General features: G+C 40.2%; 1 protein-coding gene across 9 annotated transcripts in view; it reads left to right on the plus strand.

Annotated features, from left to right (window-relative positions):
* Nucleotides 1-1408: 1408 nt before the first annotated feature.
* Nucleotides 1409-20862, plus strand: part of foxp1b (forkhead box P1b) — a 200736-nt gene continuing 181282 nt past the window's right edge. For 4 of the 9 annotated variants that reach the window (XM_034082451.2, XM_071203050.1, XM_071203048.1 and 1 more), the window contains exon 1: nucleotides 1877-2069. The gene's annotated coding sequence lies outside the window, so the exon portion shown is untranslated. Of the gene's footprint in view, nucleotides 1851-1876; nucleotides 2070-10200; nucleotides 10352-20862 lie in introns of those variants that run through there. The other 5 variants (XM_071203049.1, XM_071203051.1, XM_071203045.1 and 2 more) reach the window with 4 other exon arrangements.

Consider the following 20862-nt stretch of genomic DNA (forward strand, 5'->3'; position numbering starts at 1 on the left):
GGTCATGTGCGCGTTCGTGTGTGTTGGAGGAGGGGCTCTGTGAGGAAGTCTGAAGGAAGGGGCAGACTTTCTCAGGTTGTGTATTTTCAAATTCTCGCGCACTCGAGCTGGTTTCTCCATTCTTACCTAACTTACCTTTATTAAGTGTTCGGGCCCCTAAAGCTCCAGAGAGCTTATCAGCTTGTATTTTAAACTGTTCTAAATAAATGAATTAAATGAATATAATGACACGTCTCAGCTGAGATGTGTCGGCCAATAATTAATTCTCAATTTGTCCTCGAGGGAAATTAGGTTTCAGGACAGTTACTACATTTCAGAATTTAAAAAGAAATACAAAGAAATACATACAAATAAGATAGAATGTACTTTATTGATCTCAATTGGGGATGTTCTTTTTGTGACAGCAGCATGTTACAATAGCACATAATGTGAACATAAAAAGAGAAACAAAACAAACATACAATAGAAACATCTCAAATTAGAAAATGTAAATAAATGTAAATAAAATATGTACATTTAAAGAATAAGAACATAATACAATAAAATAGAAATGATATATACATATTCAAATAGGTTAAGTACACATTTGCAATAAGAAGATACAAATACAATAAAATACAAATGATGTATTTGAGTAAACATGTGCAATAATACAATACAATTGAAAATATATATAGACTATAGGCTAATAAAAATGTGCACATTGTACTACACAAACACAAGTATGTAAAATGTGTATAAAACACATTATTTGGAACTATTTATGTTCCTGTGTGTGTGCGCGGCCAGAGGGTGGCGCTCTCTACCCACAAACAGACTATGAGAGGGATCAGCAGCAGCACTGCAGATGCAGCCATGATACATGGAATATCGTTTAAAGCGAATTGAGCTGTGCTCCTCAAGACCTTGACCAAGGACAAAAAAGGACTTGAAATATTTTCTCTTGAGGTTAAATTAATGTTGCTTTACAATGAGTTGTTAACTGGACTGTTGAAGTGGCCCGTGGTAATTCTCCTCTTCAGGGCCACGTGACAGAGGTTTTTAATTACTGTCATAATGTTTTTCTGCACATCTTGTGACAGACATGCTGAGGAAAGACTATTTAGGAGTGCACACAACTTTTCAACCACAACAAAAATGTCAAGCAGTGATTCTGAATTACTTTGTTGCAAAAGATGCATGCCACCTTGAACATATTATGAAGAACTGGTCCACATGCCAAATGACAACATCATAAAATGCCCTCTAGTTATATTCACTGTCATTTTTAAAACCATTATAGTTTAAAACTTCTCACATTTGAGATTTAAACATCTTTGGTAATTATCTCAAATAATGTCATGTTTCTGCAGTGAGGCGTTGGAACAGTTATGATGATCCTCAGATATACAAAAAGAAGATTTTTTTTGAAATAATAATAAGTTAATTCTGCCTCAGTTGTAATTAGTCAGCTTTAGACATTTTAGCTTTTCTGACAGCCCCCTCTCTCCTGTCACACTTTGAGCTAAAACTAATGCATATCATTACATTTCCCCGTAGAAAGGAACCTACTAAGTGCTACTGAATTGTACTTGTGTGATGTTTCTTATGAAGGATCCGCGATGCAATGATCGTTGTTTACAGCAGGTGGATATGACGTCACGGACTTGGAACATCAAAACAACAACATCCAAATCCGCGATGCTTGCTTCTTTTCTTTTTTTTCCTCCTTCTTTGCTCGGCGTGTTAAAAAAAATCTAATATGAACATTAAGAAACAGAGGAGCTAGTGCCTTTCTGTGCACGAGGCAGAGGGAAACGAGTCGGCGAGTGTGAAACTCCACGTTTTGTTGATCTTCTTCGACGCCCTCGGTAAGATGATATCTCTTTTCTCCTTGTAGTTAAGTTAGTGAGTTAGTTAGTCCCCCCCTCCCTCCTCACCTCCGCCGCACCACCACCTCAGCCACCAACAGACCAAAGGCGGGCGGAGTGATATTGTTGGTGTTTACGGTTTGATTTGTTGCACGCGTTATCTCATACTGGCGAAACGGTACCCTGCCTGTTAGCTGCTGTAAAAAAAAAGCCTTTCGGGTAAGTTTCACTATTATCCTATTGTTAACATTTGCTGTATCGTGTCTTTAGCTACCTGCTGATGCAAACGCACACACACACGGAGTTTCGCTTTTTGCTACATGTGTTACAATAAAGTCATAAAGAAACACCTGTATTAATAGCATGTGGGCTGCCTGGTAGTGCTGTTTAGTGTCGTTTTTGGACAGTTGTGTCCTATACTTTTTTTTGGAAAGTTGCAACTTAGTTGAGGCTATGAAATCCCACCCCCCGAGGGAAATGCACCTTCATAACCCTAGTTTGTTAAAAAAGTGATAATTACAACGCTACCTGTTAAAAGTTGTTAAGTTTGAACGGGGGAAAGGGAAGTTTGAGTGCCGTGATTTCTTTGGAGTTACACCAAAGAGGGAGCTTTTCCCCCCACGTGTTAGCTGTCCTCCACACTGCGAGAGACCGGAGGAAGCTTTACTACTGCCCGAGACAATAGTTTTAATATCTGTTATATAGTTTTATCTAACAGACTAAGTATATTTCGCTGTTCGGCTTCAGCGGTGTGACAGGCTGGTGTTTCAGTATGTGTGCTACTTTAATAGCGGATATTCCACTTACAGTCAACTTGTCATCAGACTAATACAAAGGATTTAAATAATACATTATAACTGTGGCAACTTAAACTCAACATTAAGTAATTAACACGCTTTATTCAACTGTACTGCTATAAAAGTAAACTGTTTATTAGCCAGCCAAGTCAGTCCCATTGTGGGTTAAAGTTAATCGTTTTTATTAACTGTAAATAGGCTTTATTATCACTTCTGAAAAATAGTAACTTTTTTGTCAAATTAACAATAATCTGTTATTGATATAGTGTGTTTGTAAAATGTACGTTATGTCATCCTAATTTATTGTCTAAAAGGAATGTATTTAGAAATATAATTAGTCTGTAGAAATACATGAAAAAGCACATCAACATATATATATATACAATATTTATATCTAATTTCTTTTTGATCAATTTTCTAAACCGGTGTATGTCAGACAATTAGAAATATAATGAATTTTACTCTGCTGCTTTTAAATGTATATACAGAATATAAACACAAATCTTGTCTATTTAATCCATGTGGATTTGTTAGTTTGTAAAGACAGAATTGGACTGAAAAATGTTTTTTAAAGCAGATTATTTTCCATTTAGAGTAAACGTTACACACTCAAGAATTACCCTAATATTTCTTTTTACAGTTAAGTCTGCAGCTGGACTAGAACCATGTGAATTGTTTTACAAAAGGGAAACTGCAGCTTTAACAACTATTGCTGGCAGGGCTCCCCTCCTTCTTGCTCTTTGGATTAGTCATTGTCTGAGGGGGAAAAAAAAAAAACTTTTTTGTAGGAGAAGTAAAGTAAACAGCCTCCAACAAGCGAACCTTGACAACCCAGATTAAGGAAAACATTGGAGATCAAACAGTGGTGCTGCTGGGCTGTTGTCATGAGCTGCCTGAGAGAGATCTGCACACTATTTGAACAGGCGCCGGGGTTTGTGTGCTCACTTATGCAGAAATGGACCTTCGCAAATGCTGACCCAGGTTTTAAAACACAGAATGAACTTTCTTTGCAACTTTTTTCTCGGCCTGTTGTTAGACACAGCCGCTACATACTGACATTCTGCTGGGAAAAGCAGTCCCCTCTCCCCTGTGGTTGCTTCTACTTTTCTCTGCTCCTTACTACGACTGACCACATTGAGTTGGCAGGGGGGCAAGTACAACAAAACAAAAAATGCTTGAAATTTGAGGAAGAGCAGCTGTATGCATCGTAACAATGAAAGATCCTGGACGCACCAATCTGGGATTTTGTATTATTTGGAAAGCCCTTGTTTCTAGTTTTGCCACTTCAGGCTCTTCTTTAGCAGAGAGCCGAGTTTCAACTGGTAAGAAAGTAATCAGTGCTCGTGCATTCAGCGCGAGGACTCCCATCCCTGAGTGGAGCGGCCCTCTCTTTCATCTGACGGCTCAGTATTTGTGAACACACATTGAAGCACCCTGTGCAGTACACTGACTGTGCACCCCTGGCTTGCAGCTGAATGATAAGGAGTTATTTTCGGTCCAGTGTGGGAATAAGGTTCTGCATTTTTGCTTCTTACTGTTTCTTGGTAAGATTTGATTTCTCCGGCTTCACCCCTCATTTGATTTCGCATACAAGACGCCCTCGAACCAGTTCAGCTTGAGACACTTTTCGCACAAAGCGAGACGGCAAGTGACGGATGAATAAAAGGGATTTTTCTGTTAAATGAATTTGTCATGTGAGTTTTGCATGTTTGATTCACACAGACAAAGGGGAAGATTACTCGCAGTGTGAATATGATTGAGGCACGCTGATTAGAGCTGCATTAAGTGAATGGGAGTGATGACAAAAGGAAAGTAGAACATTATTTCCAGGGTCAAGGTGCGTGTGTCTCGCTCACCGGCTTGGCTTCTGGTCAGAGAGTGGACAGGTGAGCTCCGCAGTCTCTATGGAGACAGTGAAATGCTCAGGACGGCCATTAACCCACGCAGCCATTAATAACTATCTTCTAGTGTCATCTGTTCGTAGTGAAGGGACGGATGCTGACAACAAAGGTCCTCCTTGCTCAGGCAACTACAATTAGTTTGCAAAAATATGTTGACTGCTGGTGTCGTCGTGTATCAGGAATACAGTACATCATCAATGGCAAACAGATTGTGTCAATTGTTGGAAAATATCTAAGTTTGGTTTGAGAGGATACCTGCTGTCGGACTGGAAACATATTGTCAATTTAAGAAAAAGTTATGGCATTTCTAAATTATAATGACTATTAAAAAAAATTCAACGTCATGTCCATTACGCACGATAAGTCAATAACGTCAAAATGATCTAATTTCATAATATTTTACGATCGTTAACGTAAAAACTATACATTTATTGTCCATATATTGAACGTTAAGTCAATAACGTAAAGTTTTGTGAAGTAATTTCATACCTTGTAAAAAAATTATCTATGTCCATATATCGTACGATGAATCATAACGTAAAAGTGATCACGGTCATGTCCATATATTGAGGGCTAAGTTGTTCATGTTAAAATGAAAGCGGTCATGTCCATATATTCTACGATAAGTCAATATCGTTAAAAATATCAAAGTCATTTCCAATATGGTAAGATATGTTGCAAACGTAAAAATTATCCACGTCAGGTCCTCGTATCGTACAATAAATCGTAACGTAAAAGTTACCATGGTCATTTCCATACATCGTGGAATAAATCAGTATTGAATAAATGATCGTGACCATATGCACGATAAGTACGTATCGTAGAAGGATAATTATCATATACCATAATTTGATAACTTCACGTCAGGCCTAATAGAAGTATCCTGCATATTTGGTTGCATCCATTGGTTTCAGTTTGCTTTAGAAGTGTTGTTATTGTGAAGTATTGGAACAGATGGATGAATGATTATGGGCAGTTTGCTTTGCAGTGTGATGTGGTGAAACCCATTCGACTTTCTTTTACCACCCCTCACCCTTTTGTTACTTTCTTTAACCCCTTTCTATGCTACCCAACGCACACCATTCCCTGTTCCCATATTGAGTAAGTACTACAGCCTTCTAGAAAGCAATACCATAACATCAGACCTTCTTTAATAGCACACCACACATGTCTGTTTTGGGACTGAAACAGGTAAGATACAAACATTTCCTGCAGACATCCAGGGCTCAGCCATATGCTCCAAACTGCGCTCAGCTGCCAGGCGAAACCCGAGCACCTGTTTCTATCAGCTGTCCGCTCTCTGTTTGTAAGTGTGTGTGTTTATGATGTGGTTCCATGGACCTGATGGATGATGTGCTTTTACATTTAAGAGAATTTGATGAAAGTTTACATTGAGGTGGCTGTTATTACTCTTAAAGTGGATTGGTTTATTTTGCCAGGGGAGACGAGGTGTCAGTGATTCCTCCTTTCTGTGTAAACCTTCACCGTATTTACAAAAGTTCAAACAACTACAAATCCTCATTTACAAATGATGTCCCTGTCTTTTTGGCCTAAAAGTGTACACGGAGGAAGTATTGAAGATCCTAATAATAGTAACAATAAAAAATGTTTGTCCGTCATTACAGTTTTCTATAAGAAATGTTGTCATGGGAAGAGAAAATAATGCAAATTTCAGTTTACGTTGGAATTAGGCTATTCCTGAGCAATTTTTAAAACGTGACCTTAATGGGATGTTTAATATAGACGCAATGACTTGTGAGAGTTTCGAACAGCGGTGTCAAACTCAATTTAATCGCGGGCCACATCAGCATTATGGCTGCACTCAAAGGGCCGGTTGTGACTTTAAGACTATATAAAAAAAGACATATAAATATATATATAAAATAATGTATTTATATTACATTATTGCCTCTGCATTGGATTATTATCAGATAGGGTAATAACTTAATAATTAACTACGTCTGAAAGCAGAAGTCTGGGGCAAATAATTGCAAGTCTCTTCTCTCAAGTGACATTTAAAAAAAAAAGTAACATTCTAAGAAAAAAAGTAAAATTCTGAGAAAAAAAGCATATTTAGAAGAAAAAAAGTCTAAAATGAGATGCATTGTGGGACATGTAGTTTATGGGCAACGTGTTTCTGTAAATCATCATGTAACCGTATAATAAACATATAATATTCTTTGCAAGCCCTTGCGGGGCCACAGAAAATGAAGTCACGGGCCGGATTTGGCCCCCGGGCCCTCAGTTTGACAACCCTGGTTTAGAAGAAGCATCACTTCAGAGTTGTGCTTTATAACGTTTTTTTAGTGCTGTTGTTGCCAGAAATCCCTTTTCATTCGGTTTTCGTACAGTTGTTGTGGCTTATTTATGGTTTAGTTGTGAGGGACCATATATGATGTTATTTATCTGTTTGTAACAGACTGCTGAGAGAAATGTAACAATCTTTACTCGGACCAAAGTGCTCTAATATTAAGACCTATCCAAAAGGGGATGCTTGAAGCTGCAAATTAAAAGCTATGAAAGGCTAAAGGTAGCTATTGTTTTCATAATCGAGTTATATGGCGACTATGACATTTTATTGTTGGTGAATAAAATGTCAGAACATATTCATTAATTTCCTCCAAGTCTTGTTTTGTTAGTCCAAAACCCCAACACATTCCCTTTTTGATATGCAATAAAAGCAGGAAATAGCCAAAGCCTTCTTACGACTGCAGCTCTTGTTAAATCAACATAAGAGAGCAGCAAAACTGAAACTGACTAATGTGGAGATATGTCACATACGACCACTTAAACCCTGTTAACTGCAGCAGCAGCGTAATGCAGAGTAAGGTTACGGTAGCACATCTTTAAGGGCCTCATCCTTGACTCCTTGGCTGTGTTTTCAGTTGGCAGTCGCAGCCCTAATAAGAAACACAACATGGCAGGGCCTGCTCTTCCATCATCATTGCCGGGTGGAAAAATTGGTGCGCTTTGATCATGTCTTTTGGGCGCATCACTCCGGCTTAGCCTGCTGCTCGCTATGTGATAAGCCATCAGAGTACTCAGATCTAAGCCGGCAGCTCCGTGGGCTCGAGGAGAGACAGGAGAGAGTAATGGAGATGAGGAGAGAGCAGCAATGCAAATTTTGTTGACAGACTGTTTCTGCAGCTGTTCTCCTCGCCTTTGAATTCAACAATGTTACTGTCCCCTCTTCACTCGTCTGTGAAGAAAAAAGGCCATGTTTCTTTTTGAACTCGTCTTTGTGGTGCAGGGCTGTTTCCATGTTGTATGTTTTGCCCCATTGTCAACTTAAACACCTCTAACAGAGTGGTGCAGGAATGAGTCCTAAAACTGGGAAATGAATTAGCATTTAGCATGTTTTTTTTATTAACTTGTTTCTTTTTAAAAGCCTGAAATAAGGTCTGTGGTTAACACACGCTGAACAGTTTCTTCTTATGTTCTCCGACATGAATTACCCCACTGATTTAATATCTGAAGCTTCCATGTGTCTCAACAATGGTGGTTGCTAAAGAGTGACTCAGTGAGATAACTAAACGTCATCATACTGAACAATAGCTACCTTTAGCTTAGCGGTGGTGAGGTGAAGTCATGTGACCGTGATGTAGTTAGTTTGAAGTGTAACCTTATATATTTACGTACTATCGCACAGTGATTATCCTGCTCAATAAAACATTAGAGTATCATAAACGTTTATCTTTACAACGTTTGTAAGGTTTATTAACACAGCTGAAAACGCAACAAAATAAACCGTTGGAAACAGTTACTCTCAACATTCTGTTTCCATAGTAACACACACTGTCTAACGTTTACTATGTTAATGTGAAGGTAAAACATCACAGAAAAACAAACATAAGTTCATTACTAGTCCACTTGAACCATTAAGACCTTAAAGGCTGCTACATACTGTATGTGTGTTTACCACCATTTATTTTCCTGCTGTATTCCAAAATCAAATAAAAAATATCCCATTGCTTTTTGTCACGTCACCCCTTGTGATGCTAACTTCCTGCTCGGCCTACCAAACCACGGCATCACCTACCACTATAGAGAGGCGAAGTCCCGCCCTTCTACTTCCGCCCCATGGGACCTTATTACTGAAAAATTATGTATTGAAGTCAATGGAGAGAAATATTATCTTTCGATCCCGTTTGAATTGTGCCACGAATTACACATGATGTTTGTCAATCTTAAAAAATCATTTTCAAGTCAAAAAAGTCACAGTTTGTCGTAAAACTGTTGAAATATAAGACTACAAATCCCAGAATCCCGGTCCCGCATGCTGGCTCTCACGGAACCGACTAACTCCCCTTGTGTGTATGCACAGCTCTCAACATGCCCAGATTTGGAGTGATTTTCACCTCTTTTAATACTTTTCACTTCATTCTGAAAGAAAGAAGTGAAATGTGCCAACGTGACGGCCGTCTTGGTGTGTGGTGCGAGATGGGAGATGTAGTTCATTGAGCGGTTTCACACAAAAAAAAGCGTTACTTCACATTTTTACAACACATTTTAATTTTTTTTTACATGCAAAATAATTCGTGGCACAATTCAAACGGGATCAAAAGAGAATCTTTCTCTCTCATTGACTTCAATACATACTTTTTCCCGAAATAAGGTCCCATGGAGCTCCCCGGAAAGGGAGGGACTTCGCCTCTCTATAGATGAGAGCACGTCACTGCTGGTGATGCTAATGAGGTAGCCTCAATCATCAAAGTAAACATTGGTCATGTTAAAAGTCAAAGTAGTGATTAAAATATAAAGCACTAATAAACCAAGGAAATCCCATTTTGAGTGTTAGAAAAACTACTTTAAATGTTAGCCTGCTGCCTGACGCTTGTCTACCGGCAGACTGAACAGACATCATTCCTCCGTAGCTTTTCATTTAACCATAAATCGACAATGATCATCTTGTTGATAAAAAATGCAGGATATTCAACATTTTTGGTTGTGAACGACGAAAAAAGTCAGAATCTGTTTTTACTGCCAGTCGAATGAGAGCGAATGTTTTCACCCAAAAAGGAGTGGGGCCCTGACGCAGGGGGGAAGCACCCGGATGTGTTGCTCTCTCGACACGTAAAATAATTGCCTCGGAAACATTAGTATTTTACAAACCGTTATGGGGAGATGTTCCGCCACAACTCCGCTTTGAAGTGCAACGCTCCTGCCTTCTTCGGCACGTGCTGAAAAACATCATTTCGGACCCCCCGTTATGAAAGGGTGCTCCTAATTGACGGTTTGTTGCTTGTTTATTTGATATATATTTACCAAGCTGGGTGGTAATTGGGAAGCGGTAATTACCCAGGATGCAGTGCAGCAGCGGAGGTGCTAGCATGCTGATGAGTGTGGAGCACAGATGAAAGTATGCAGGTTACTGCCATCATCTTGGCACGCTGTTTAAATACTTGACAGCAGAGATGGCTAATTGGGCTGCGTGTCCCCTCATCCAGCCTCATTGTTTACCGTGGTGATGTACAGCGCCAGATCAAGAGCGGGATTCTTTTATCTTCTTTTTTTGTTATACCTGAGCAGTTAATAGCGACAATAAAAGGCCAGTGTGTGTAAGGGCCTGGAGGATTCGGAGTCCCTCCTGATGATGTAGTTCCGTCACTGATAATGGCCTTGTTAACTGAGATTCATTACCTCTTCATTCAGAGTCCCCCTGGATATTGAGCGAGAGTGTTCTCAAGCTGCCGGCTCTGCCACGGTGAAGTCACACTGATGTGGTTTTCGCGAGCTATTCGTGGAAGGTGGTGACGGTATCTTCCCCGACTGCTGATGATTCAGTTGACCTGAGACTCTGGAGGTGTGTGTGTGTGGGGGGGGGGTGTTGTTTGACTTTGTTTTCAGCTCAATTCCACTTTCAATTCTCGCTTTTTCTCTTCCTCAAATTAAAGTTTAGGAATGTTTTACTACACCAACTTATGTTAAGCACCAATTCTAACTTGTATCAGTTCAGTGGACCAATAGTCTGTTTGTTTGTTTCTCCGTTTTGCCATGTAATTGATGTCTCACCAGAAAGCTTTGTTTAACAAGCTAGGCTTTAGCAAGTCTGTACTTTGACTGTATGTATATTGATATTTAATTAGTTCCAACTCTCGCTTTCTCTCACCCTCAAATCATAGTTTAGGGTTACTTTACTCACAGATTACAGAAACTCATGTTAATCACTAATCTAATATTTCTTACTTTGATTTGAAATGATTATAAAAGCGTATAGTATTTGGATTTGTATATGTACTTCTATGACCTTTCTCTTTTTGTGGTATCGTTATTTCAGCCCCTGTTCATGACTTTGTTAATCTCTTCTCTTGAGACTTTAAATATATATATTTGTAACTTATTTATTGTAAAGTTCATTCCTCCATAAGATTTTAGATCTCTGTCCAAAACAGACTTTTGATGGTTTTTAGTTAATCCTTTTAAAAATCATTATTTAGGGTTATGCTATTGTGATATGTATATGTACTTATATGGCATTTTATTCCTCATTTTTTCTTAATTTTCTGGTATTATTATATTACCCCGTGCACATGACACTGTTTCTAATTACCGTGAGACTTAAAATCTTTATTTTTTTCTAACGTTCTCATAAAAATGTGCAGCTATTTCGCCATAAAATTTAAGTTCTTTGACCAGAAACAATGTCCGCTATTATAGCTATGTGCTATAATCTTTGTATATAAGCTAAGCGTTCTGCCCCCTCGCTTCACCTACCGTCGCTTTCCTTGTTCTTTTACTGTATGTATATTGGTATTGCATTAGTTCCAACTCTCCCTTTCTCTCCCTCCCTCCCTCTTCCTGCCTCACACACTTTCTCCCGCCTCTCAGAGAGACACACACCTTGTTGTTTGATAGCCGTGCTCTCCCAGTAGATCCTCACTCGTTGTTGTTGTTGTTTGCCTGTAATGCTCGCAGTGTGTGACTTGCATTCGCCCGGCTCCTTGGAGGGACTTTGTTTTTGTTCTCAGTGTTGTAAACAGGGTGGGGCTCCAGTCCCAAACCACTCAGCCGAGGATGGTTATTTTTTTGTTTATCACCTCGGCCAATAGATTATCCTGGGATGGGATTATGTGTTGAAGCAGGTAACGTGCCTCACCATTCTCTGCATGTGCTGACTAGATACACACGTTGTCTCCGTTGGTTAGCTGACTTAAAGAAGCACTTTGATTATGACTCTGGTCTGGGTGATAAGTCGGGAGAAGATCTTTCAATATGATTTTACTTTAAGTAATGTGTCATTGGGAAGTCTTGTGAAGATAGGGGTAGGGTCTTTTTCATGTAGAGCAGTTTGTTTTAGTAAAACTACCAAAGTCATGATGTTTGGATTAAACTTAAATTAAAAAAACCAAATGATGATCACACTATTTATTTGCTTGTGATGCTTATTGGCCATTATCAGTCTCATCAATCAATTATTTTGCCAGTCAAAACACACACACACACACACACACACACACACACACACACACACACACACACACACACACACACACACACACACACACACACACACACACACACACACACACACACACACACACACACACACACACACACACACACACACACACACACACACACACACACAGTATCTCTAGGACGTTTTTGCTAGATTTGACATATTTTTCAGACGCCTTTTCGAACTGTATTACTAACAAAAAAGCAACTATTGACACATTTAACGACTCAAGACCATCAGGGATAAATCAAATCGAATTATTTCGAATCAAATATTCTTATTCTGATGAATTGCATGACTCACTCTCACGAGTACACCAATAGCAACTATATGAGTGAAGCAGTTTTCCATTCATTTATAGAAACAATGAAAACCCACAACTTAATGAAATGCAACTGAATCCATCAAAGCTGCACGAATACTCAAATCATGTTGTCAGTTCCTCGTAAATGAAGTTTGAATGGTTATAGAAGACACTTGTTGTGTAATAGACTGCTAGTAGCATGCCCTTGTTACATGAAGTCAGCATGCTCACTGGCAGTCAGGTGACATAACAGTAGGCTGCGAAAACGTGATCTGTGAAAAATAAGTGTTTACAGCGGAGAAGAAAAGCAGAAACTCGACGTGGCACAGGATAGACTTCAGCGATGCGCAGAAACACATCCTGCGTATCTATTTATTAACCTCAGCAGCCCCCTGAAAGGGTTAACACTGACTTCACGAGCCAGACACCCCTCAGCGTTCTTATGAATGGGAACGCACGTTTATATAAGGGATGGAAATTCTGTTTAATGTTATTGTGGCTTACAAGACATCTATCTTAGGCCCTGCCAGCCGGTCTAAAAAAAGACCAAGAGAACAAGAGAGAGTGGGAGAGAGAAAGAGACTCTGGAACTGGAACTGAAACTTTGTGTTCTTCCGGGAACTCTAGTAAAGCGTGAGAAATAACGTAATTCTGTACAACAGCAGTAATGACAATAGACCGAGAGAACTTGAGAGAGAGTGTGGTGAGCAGAAGGCAAACCATCATCATAGATTTGGTTCATGTAAAGATATAAGCGGGTTCTGGGAAATATTCCTATTTATACGAGAATCGTTTTTGGATTTCTCTAAATAAAAACCCTACTGTGACTACTAGGACAAACACCAGACAACGACATTCTTACTCAACCCTAACCCTAAGCCAAGGCATTTAATATAAGGGGATAACCTGATGAACTGTACATGGAAATATCTTTTAAATTAAATATATGAAAATTGGAAATCAAGATAATTTCTTTGACGGTAAAAATGGGTAACATACAGTCTGAGGAGTAATAATTAACATTAGAATTATTGATGTATCCATTATCTGTTCATTATATCCTTTTAATGAATGTTTACCATTCACTATTTATCAATGTAATGTTTTTGAATTGTTTGTATAAGTTTTACTGCATTTCTTATAATTTGTGTGCGCTCTGTGGCCATATCATTCCTTAAAATGGAAAAAAAGTCAGTTGCAGATTGACAGCATTGTGAATTGGTTAGCTCAAATAAAGGGTATGAAAACAACCACAATATCCCTTGTATTAGCTTATTTATGAAATATATATATTTTTTAGCTTCACCCACGTGCCCTCGCTCCCGTTAACCATTGACTGTTTACAGCCTTTTGTTGGGGCTTTACGGCACCTGTTGTCAACGCTGTGAATACGACGAGCTTTAAGCAATCAGCTGTCCTGAGTTATTGGACATTTTTCTAAAAGCCTTTTCATGTCGTGTGTATGGAGTGTGTGAAGCTTTTAATGTGTTGACCAATCAATTCCTCGCGCCCAGAACAAACAAATGTTTGAATCAATCTTTTCATACAGTATACAGCGAGGATTTCAAGCCACGATTTTGAGTGCATGTCTGTGTACTCCATACACAATCGTACGCGGTGATTGAAGGGCTAATTCAAATAATTGTAATCACTCCGACCGACCCTCTTGCAGTGTCATCTTTTTTTTTGCAAATTCCCCATAAAATGAATAGATGAGCCGTCTCTTTTTAGAGCCTAATGGCTGCATTAGAATAAGAAATGGATGGCAGATGAAACATTCTGTATCCTTCATTCTCTTTCACTCTGATCTCTTTTATGAAAAGCTGTGTTAAAGGACCTCGTGTTCACTTCACATACACACAGGAATGGTGGTGAGCGGTAAAGAGTGGACGGACTGAGCTTAGCTAATGCATGATTTCACCAATAATAGATTTGTTTTTGTTCCTGTTTAAGTCCCTCCACCTTCATTGATTGCGACGCCACACCCTCCTACCAGGCTCCCAGTGACAGCTCTTTTTCCACCAAGTGACTTCATGCCATCGGACGCTGTGTGTGTTGTTCTCATCGGGGCCGACCGCACCGTGCCAGTCAACATGTAAACAATGGCAGAGACAGTTTCTCATTGCCTGACTGACATTTCTCGGCTGATGATTCATCCGGAGATGTCATCTGGCAGTGTTTTCAGGGTGCACTGTACTTATGGTGGTTTCAATAATTCACTCTGTGATCTTTGGCCAGCACATGCACAGCCGTACACTGTATATGTTAATATTGTAAGGCTTTTTGAGTCCACTCACTTCTTGTTTGGACTCTGATCCATAAATAAGCAATGATTTTCCACATCATGTGACCACTGAGAGACTTGGAAAAACAAGTTCTTGTCTAAACCATAGACTGTATAGGTCTAAACAGATAATACAGTTGCTAACCGGTGTAACAGTTCATGTGATTGGGGGTAATCACTATTAATTATAATGGATAGTTCTGTGTTTATATTTTGACGGTCCATCATTTAGCGTGTTGAACATGAAAGCTCTTGCAACAAACTATTTATGTTGCCAGTTGCTTTAACAGTGACCGGGTCTGATCTAACAGAATGCCTTGTTCGTTGAACTAATGGCAGAATGTGCTTTTGCATGGATCAGACAATAGATACAAATGTTTATATTAAAGATGCACCAATTGAAATCCTCTTGGCTGATTACAATTTTCTTTTAGAAGTCTAAACTGCGGTTTCTGGTTTCGCCAGTTTTTTCCATGACAACATTTTGTGTTAAAGTGGATCTATCATGCTATATTTGAATAATATATTGAAGGGCCATACCTATATAAAACATGTCTGTGAAGTTTTTTTTTCAAAATACCAAACAGATCATGCATTTTAGCCATGCCTCATTTCGCTCTATTTGCTCTATTCCAGCCCTGTCTTCACAAGGGCTGATTCTGTGGCAAATGAGCTGCAGCTGACCAAGCCCCCCTGCAAAGGAGGGGGGCGAGGCACAAGCGTCATGTTACCATGCTGTTACCATGCTGTTGCCATGCTGTTACCATGCCACGCAACCCCCATTCCCCTGATAGGTGGAGAGTTGCCCATATAAGCGGAGCACCCCATTTCTGACGTCAGAACAATATCAAATCTGGATCAGTCTGTATCAGATCCGTTGCAGCCCCGTTTTTAGAGATTTGGGTATGGAGGAAAAGAGAGGGTTGTGTTTTCGGACACTTGGTGAGTTCCCTGACACACCGGGGACACATATTCATGTATAAAAGACATACAAAAGTGCATTTTGCATGATAGGTCCCCTTTAAATTGAAATTCAGTTGTATCTTTGTAACACGGACTGTTAAGTCACGTATATTTTCTCCTAAACTGCTCCAAGTAGGAGGATCTTCTTGTGTTCAAATCCTTGTTTTTTAAATTTTCGAACTGGACTTGAAGGTGTTACGAATTAAGAGCTTTATGTGTTCTTCACTGGCGCTAAATATCTTATCATTTGCTTGGAGTTTTCAGTCAAATCTAAATGATACGGCGTACCAATATTTTGATGGAATTGTAGGACTAATCAAAAACAGGACACATGTGTATGACGACAAGCAACTATGGTGGCATTTTGTTTGTTTAATATTCTGCAGAACGTCTTCTGTTTACTGGCAATATAATAGGATTAAAGCGTGTCATCCGCACTGTTTCCGTCCTGTAATTTAATTGGTTTCCGCTTTTGGAAAATAGGAGATTTTCACTTGAATCATAATGACAACATCAAGTGATATACACTGCATGCTTTTACACCAATTGAACCAAACTCTTCTTCGCGTAGAGTCACCTGGCAGCGAGGCTTACCGCAGGAGAAAGATGTTCCTCATGTGAACGCTCAGACACTTCTCTCCTCTCGTGCTAATGTAAATGATTTGCATGGAGTTTGTCCCTGCTGATTACGGCTGTTTGGACTGTTCTTCTTTGGAGCCGTGCCAATTGAATTTTCTGCCTTCTAACGCGCTTGGAGAGCGGGGAATATGCTTCTCATTGGGCCCGAGGCTTGATCTCCTCTTTCTGCATCCCCCCCCGCCTCAATCCTTTCACATCACTCTGACAATTAGCGAGCTCGACCATCCCCAAATGACACACGTAATTAAAGAGTTGGCATTATAATTACAATGTGTTTATTGTCTGTTTATGGGTTTTGTGCAGTGGGAGATTTCTCTTTGGTGTAAATGGATTGAGAGCCGTTAATATACTTGAGGCTAAATGCGATTTCATGTGGTTTACATCCCGGTGTCGCCTTTATCAGCCCCTTTGTTTGTGGCACGCTCAATGCGATTTGGCTGAACAGGAGAACCCTGAAAAAAATAAATGATTTAGTCATGGGCTTTTAACAGGCACAACGGTAAATGCATGTTAAGTAAATGATGCAATTTATTCCCTTCTCCTCATTGCCAGGCTGGCTGCCACGGGACTTCTGCCAGCTTTAACTAAGTGGTACCCAGATGGTATTCGCATGATGCCCACTTGGTTACAAAACGGTCCTGGGGAATAAAGCCACAACAAGCAATGGGTCAGCCGGTTGAGCCTGTTGCTTTCGCACTCGGCGTGTGCAAATGGGTTAATGTTGTGTCACTTTGCTGAGTACTTCGGGAAGGTTGTATCTCAGGGGTCCGAAATGGATTGGAGAAGAGCCCTGTTAATGAGGAGGGCGGGATGGAGAGAGATTCTTTGCAGGGTTTTTTTTCCTTTAATGTCGGGCTTCTTGATTTCTTCAGAAAAGGGCCAGGGAGGCAAGGGATGAGCTTTGCCCCCGGAGAGCTTCATGTCCGTTTTTCTGGAAAGACGGAAACAATAATACAGTGCTACAATTCAAACAGGGTTTGTCCTTTCATTTGACATGTCTTCCCTGCAGAGCTAACCCTCTCCACACACCACCCATCCCTACCATGAAAATACATAAACATACCAAAATGACATTTATTCCATATTGGAAATTGAATAGAGCAAATAAAAAATCAAGAAAGAAAGAACATAAATGATTAACGGTAATAAAAAAGAAATAACGTTAAGTAACAGTGCATAGTGTTGAATAGAAATACTCTACATGTTGAAAATGTTCCTCTGCTATTCGAGGGAGAGTGTTTGAAAGGCTGTCTAAATAATCCATCAAGCAGTGCCATTTCTTTTCTGCAAGCTTCACAGTCCCTACGAGTATCTCATCAAGTTTATACAAAAATCGACCAGGTCCTTAAGCCAGTTAGAGGACAATGGAGTTTACGTTGAATTCAGTACAACCATAAGAAGATGCATGTGTGCTAATATATTAGCTTGTCAAAGTAGCGAGCTAAAAGTACAGGGCTTCAAATTATGTCCTAGAACTGTTCCTACGAAAGGAAAGGCCCAGAAATGTTTTCATTTGGGACAAAGAAAAGAGCCTATGAGCTAGGTTATGGAGTTGTTGCACCGGTCACATCTATCGACAACATTGGGGTAGATCGTGGGACAAAAGCCTTTTTCTCTGCGTTGGCCAATCGGCACACTGCTCCCTCAATGCGAGTGGAACCCAAGTAACCCTCAAATGAGTTCCCAACTGATTTCAGGACCAAAGAAAGTCTACACATCTTTCATCGCAGACAAAAAACCCAACTCTTTCACTAACCTTGGCCAATAAAAAAGACTCTATTCTGTACGATATAATTGATTGTCCCCGTAAGGAAATTAGTTCTGGACTCCGTCCTGCAGTTTCGCATGCATGTACATATACAAACATAGTAGACGTTAAAATGCATACACATATCATCGCTCATACACCGTTTGAACAAACATGGCACGAAGAAAGGTTGCTTTATTTCGAGCAAATGCAGTATACTTACAATACTTTAGCTTATTAACCCTAACCCTAATTAAAGGTAGAAGAATGGAGAAACCAGCTCGAGTGCGCTAGAATTTGAAAATACACAACCGGAAAAAATATGCCACTTCCTTACAGAGCCCCTCCTCCAACACACACGAACGCGCACATGACCAATGAGGGCACTAGATAAGTTTGTGCACAGATGGAAGGCTGACAGGCAGGTAGGCCATCCAGTTACTTTAGCCGGCTCAGATGATTGGTCGTGCTTTTTACAGCGCTACGGCTTCCACAGCTAACATTTTTTATGTATTTATTGTCAAAGCATTTAACTAGTGGTGCACGATAATTATCGGTCCGATAATAGGAATTATGACGTCATCCCGATAAAAGTATTAATAGCCCCGATAATATACAATATATTTTTTGGGTATAAAAAGAAAGAAAGAAATTCTGCGGTGTGGGTGGATTGGGATGAGGAGCGCTTGTTTTTCACTCGGCTCCTCCCGTGTTGCCAGTACTGTGGTATTAGTGGTTTAGGAAGAGGGGAGTTCTTCACAAATCCAGCGCTCCCTAACTCATGCCTGGCTGTGACGTAAACGGCGTGCGGCCGTGAAGCCAGGACAGTCAACAAACATGTCGTCGGTAGTATGGGACTATTTCAAAGTTTCAGAGTTGGATAGTTCGCTTGCTATTTGTATTAACAGATGCAGAAGTTCCACGAGGAGGGAAAAAGGCAACGAGCTATAATACTTCCAACCTGATTAGTCGCCTGAAACATCGCCATGGCTACGATGGTGTGTTCAAAGCGTACGAAGACGCCTGCGCTGCTAAACTAGCGGCGAATCCAAAGCCAGCTGCAAAGGCACCGGGGCTTTCACCTATCGACGAGGCTTTTGAAAAAGGCAAGAAGTTTGCCAGAGTAACGCCAGGTAATAGTTGTTTCCATTTCTTAATATGGACCACTCACTGTTCACTGTTCAGGGAAACACATTGACATCGACTGATTGACTCAATTATATTTATTTGGGAAAATAAATATGGTCACTTTGAAGAGTCAAAACTGTTCTTGGCTTTGTTTTGTTCATAGTAGTAATGCTCAGGTCATTTGCTCACTATAGTCTTTTTTACCACCAGGTGTGCAAAAACTACAGGTACATTTAATATATATATATATTATATTATTATCGGGTATCGGTATCGGTCTTGAGAAGCAGGAAGTTATCGGTGTCGGTTTCAAAAAACTGAATTACCTACCCCGCCTTTAACCTGCAGGATACCTTTTTAAAGCTTGTTTCTTCGTGTTTGAATGTACTTGTAAAAGCTCAGCTAAATGGACTGTACTTATATAGCGCTTTATCCAGTCTTTACGACCCCTCAAAGCGCTTTACATACTACATGTCGTTCACCCATTCACACCCATTCATACAGAGCAGTGTATATTACTCTAGGAACTAACACGCATACACACTCACACACCGTTGGTCATGCCATCAGGAGCAACTCAGGGTTACGTATCGTGCCCAAGGATACATCGACATGTTGACTGCACGGGCTGGGATCGAACCCACAACCTTCTGGTGGAAAGACGACCGCACTCCCTCGCAGCCACAGTCGAAATGTCATGTACAAGTCTTGCTCTGCTGAGAATAATACAGTGCAGGACCTCAAATTGGATAAGCCCAAGATGAACATTGTGGTTTCCAACTTTAAAAAGAGGCTATTTTCTTCTCTCCATGCGTTTTGCCGTCCTCCTCTGCTCCTCTTCCCCCTGGGCCGTTCTCCTGAACGTGGTGAACTGAACTGTGTCATCTCCAGCCACTAACAACCAACAGCTGCGGCACCAGCCACCGCTGCACATACAGAAACAATGTGAAACTGATTTTTCCAACACAGAGAAACAAATAAACAAAGCCCCTGGGAGAAGAAAAACTAAACAACACCACAAACAAGAACGGGGCTTATGCAAATTCCCGGAAAATGTGTTCGCGAATCGATAAGCCCCATTTGTGTGCGAAGAGACTATAGTGAGCATTTTACACAAAGATATACATTACCAAGTTTGTTATTTTATCTGCAGTAGCTACCCCCGAACATCTGTTTTTAGTTTTTGTCTTCTACAGTACAACCCACACATTATGATGAAACACAAACTATTTGTTGTTGAAAGCACTCAGAGCTGTGGAGGGTGCTCGTTGCCGTCCACACATACGAGACGCCAGATGTTTAAGGCAACGTTTCTACTCATTGTGGCGGGAGAGGGGTCAAACGGTCAGTGGGTCAAAGGTCGTACAACATAAAAAAGCTGCAGCACCCACGCGGTTAATTACAGATGGTTCTGGTTGCTGTTGTTTAAAGCCTGATTGCAAAATATGAGTATTCCGTCAACGACCATTTTCTGCTTTTGTGAGATTTCCCACGAATGAAAAAAGAAATCTCAACAGCTCGTCCCATTGTTTCGCTTGTTCCTCTCAGTCACCTTGTAATTGTTTCCGTGTCATAAGCAGCTATTAGTATTGCTGGCAAAATGGTAATGCTTTGAGAGACTCATCCCTTTGAGAGAATGGCTCTCGATCACACTCTCACATTCTTCTAAAAGGGGAAAGGAAGATGAATTCTGCCCATAACGGCTGCATCACAAGGGCTTTCTATCCCAAATGGCTCTGGGGATTGTTATCTGTGGGAAGTGTGTCCTGCCTCCATCGTGTTCAATCAAG

The sequence above is a fragment of the Pseudochaenichthys georgianus genome, chromosome 5, assembly GCF_902827115.2.
Source record: "Pseudochaenichthys georgianus chromosome 5, fPseGeo1.2, whole genome shotgun sequence".
NCBI lineage: Eukaryota > Metazoa > Chordata > Actinopteri > Perciformes > Channichthyidae > Pseudochaenichthys > Pseudochaenichthys georgianus.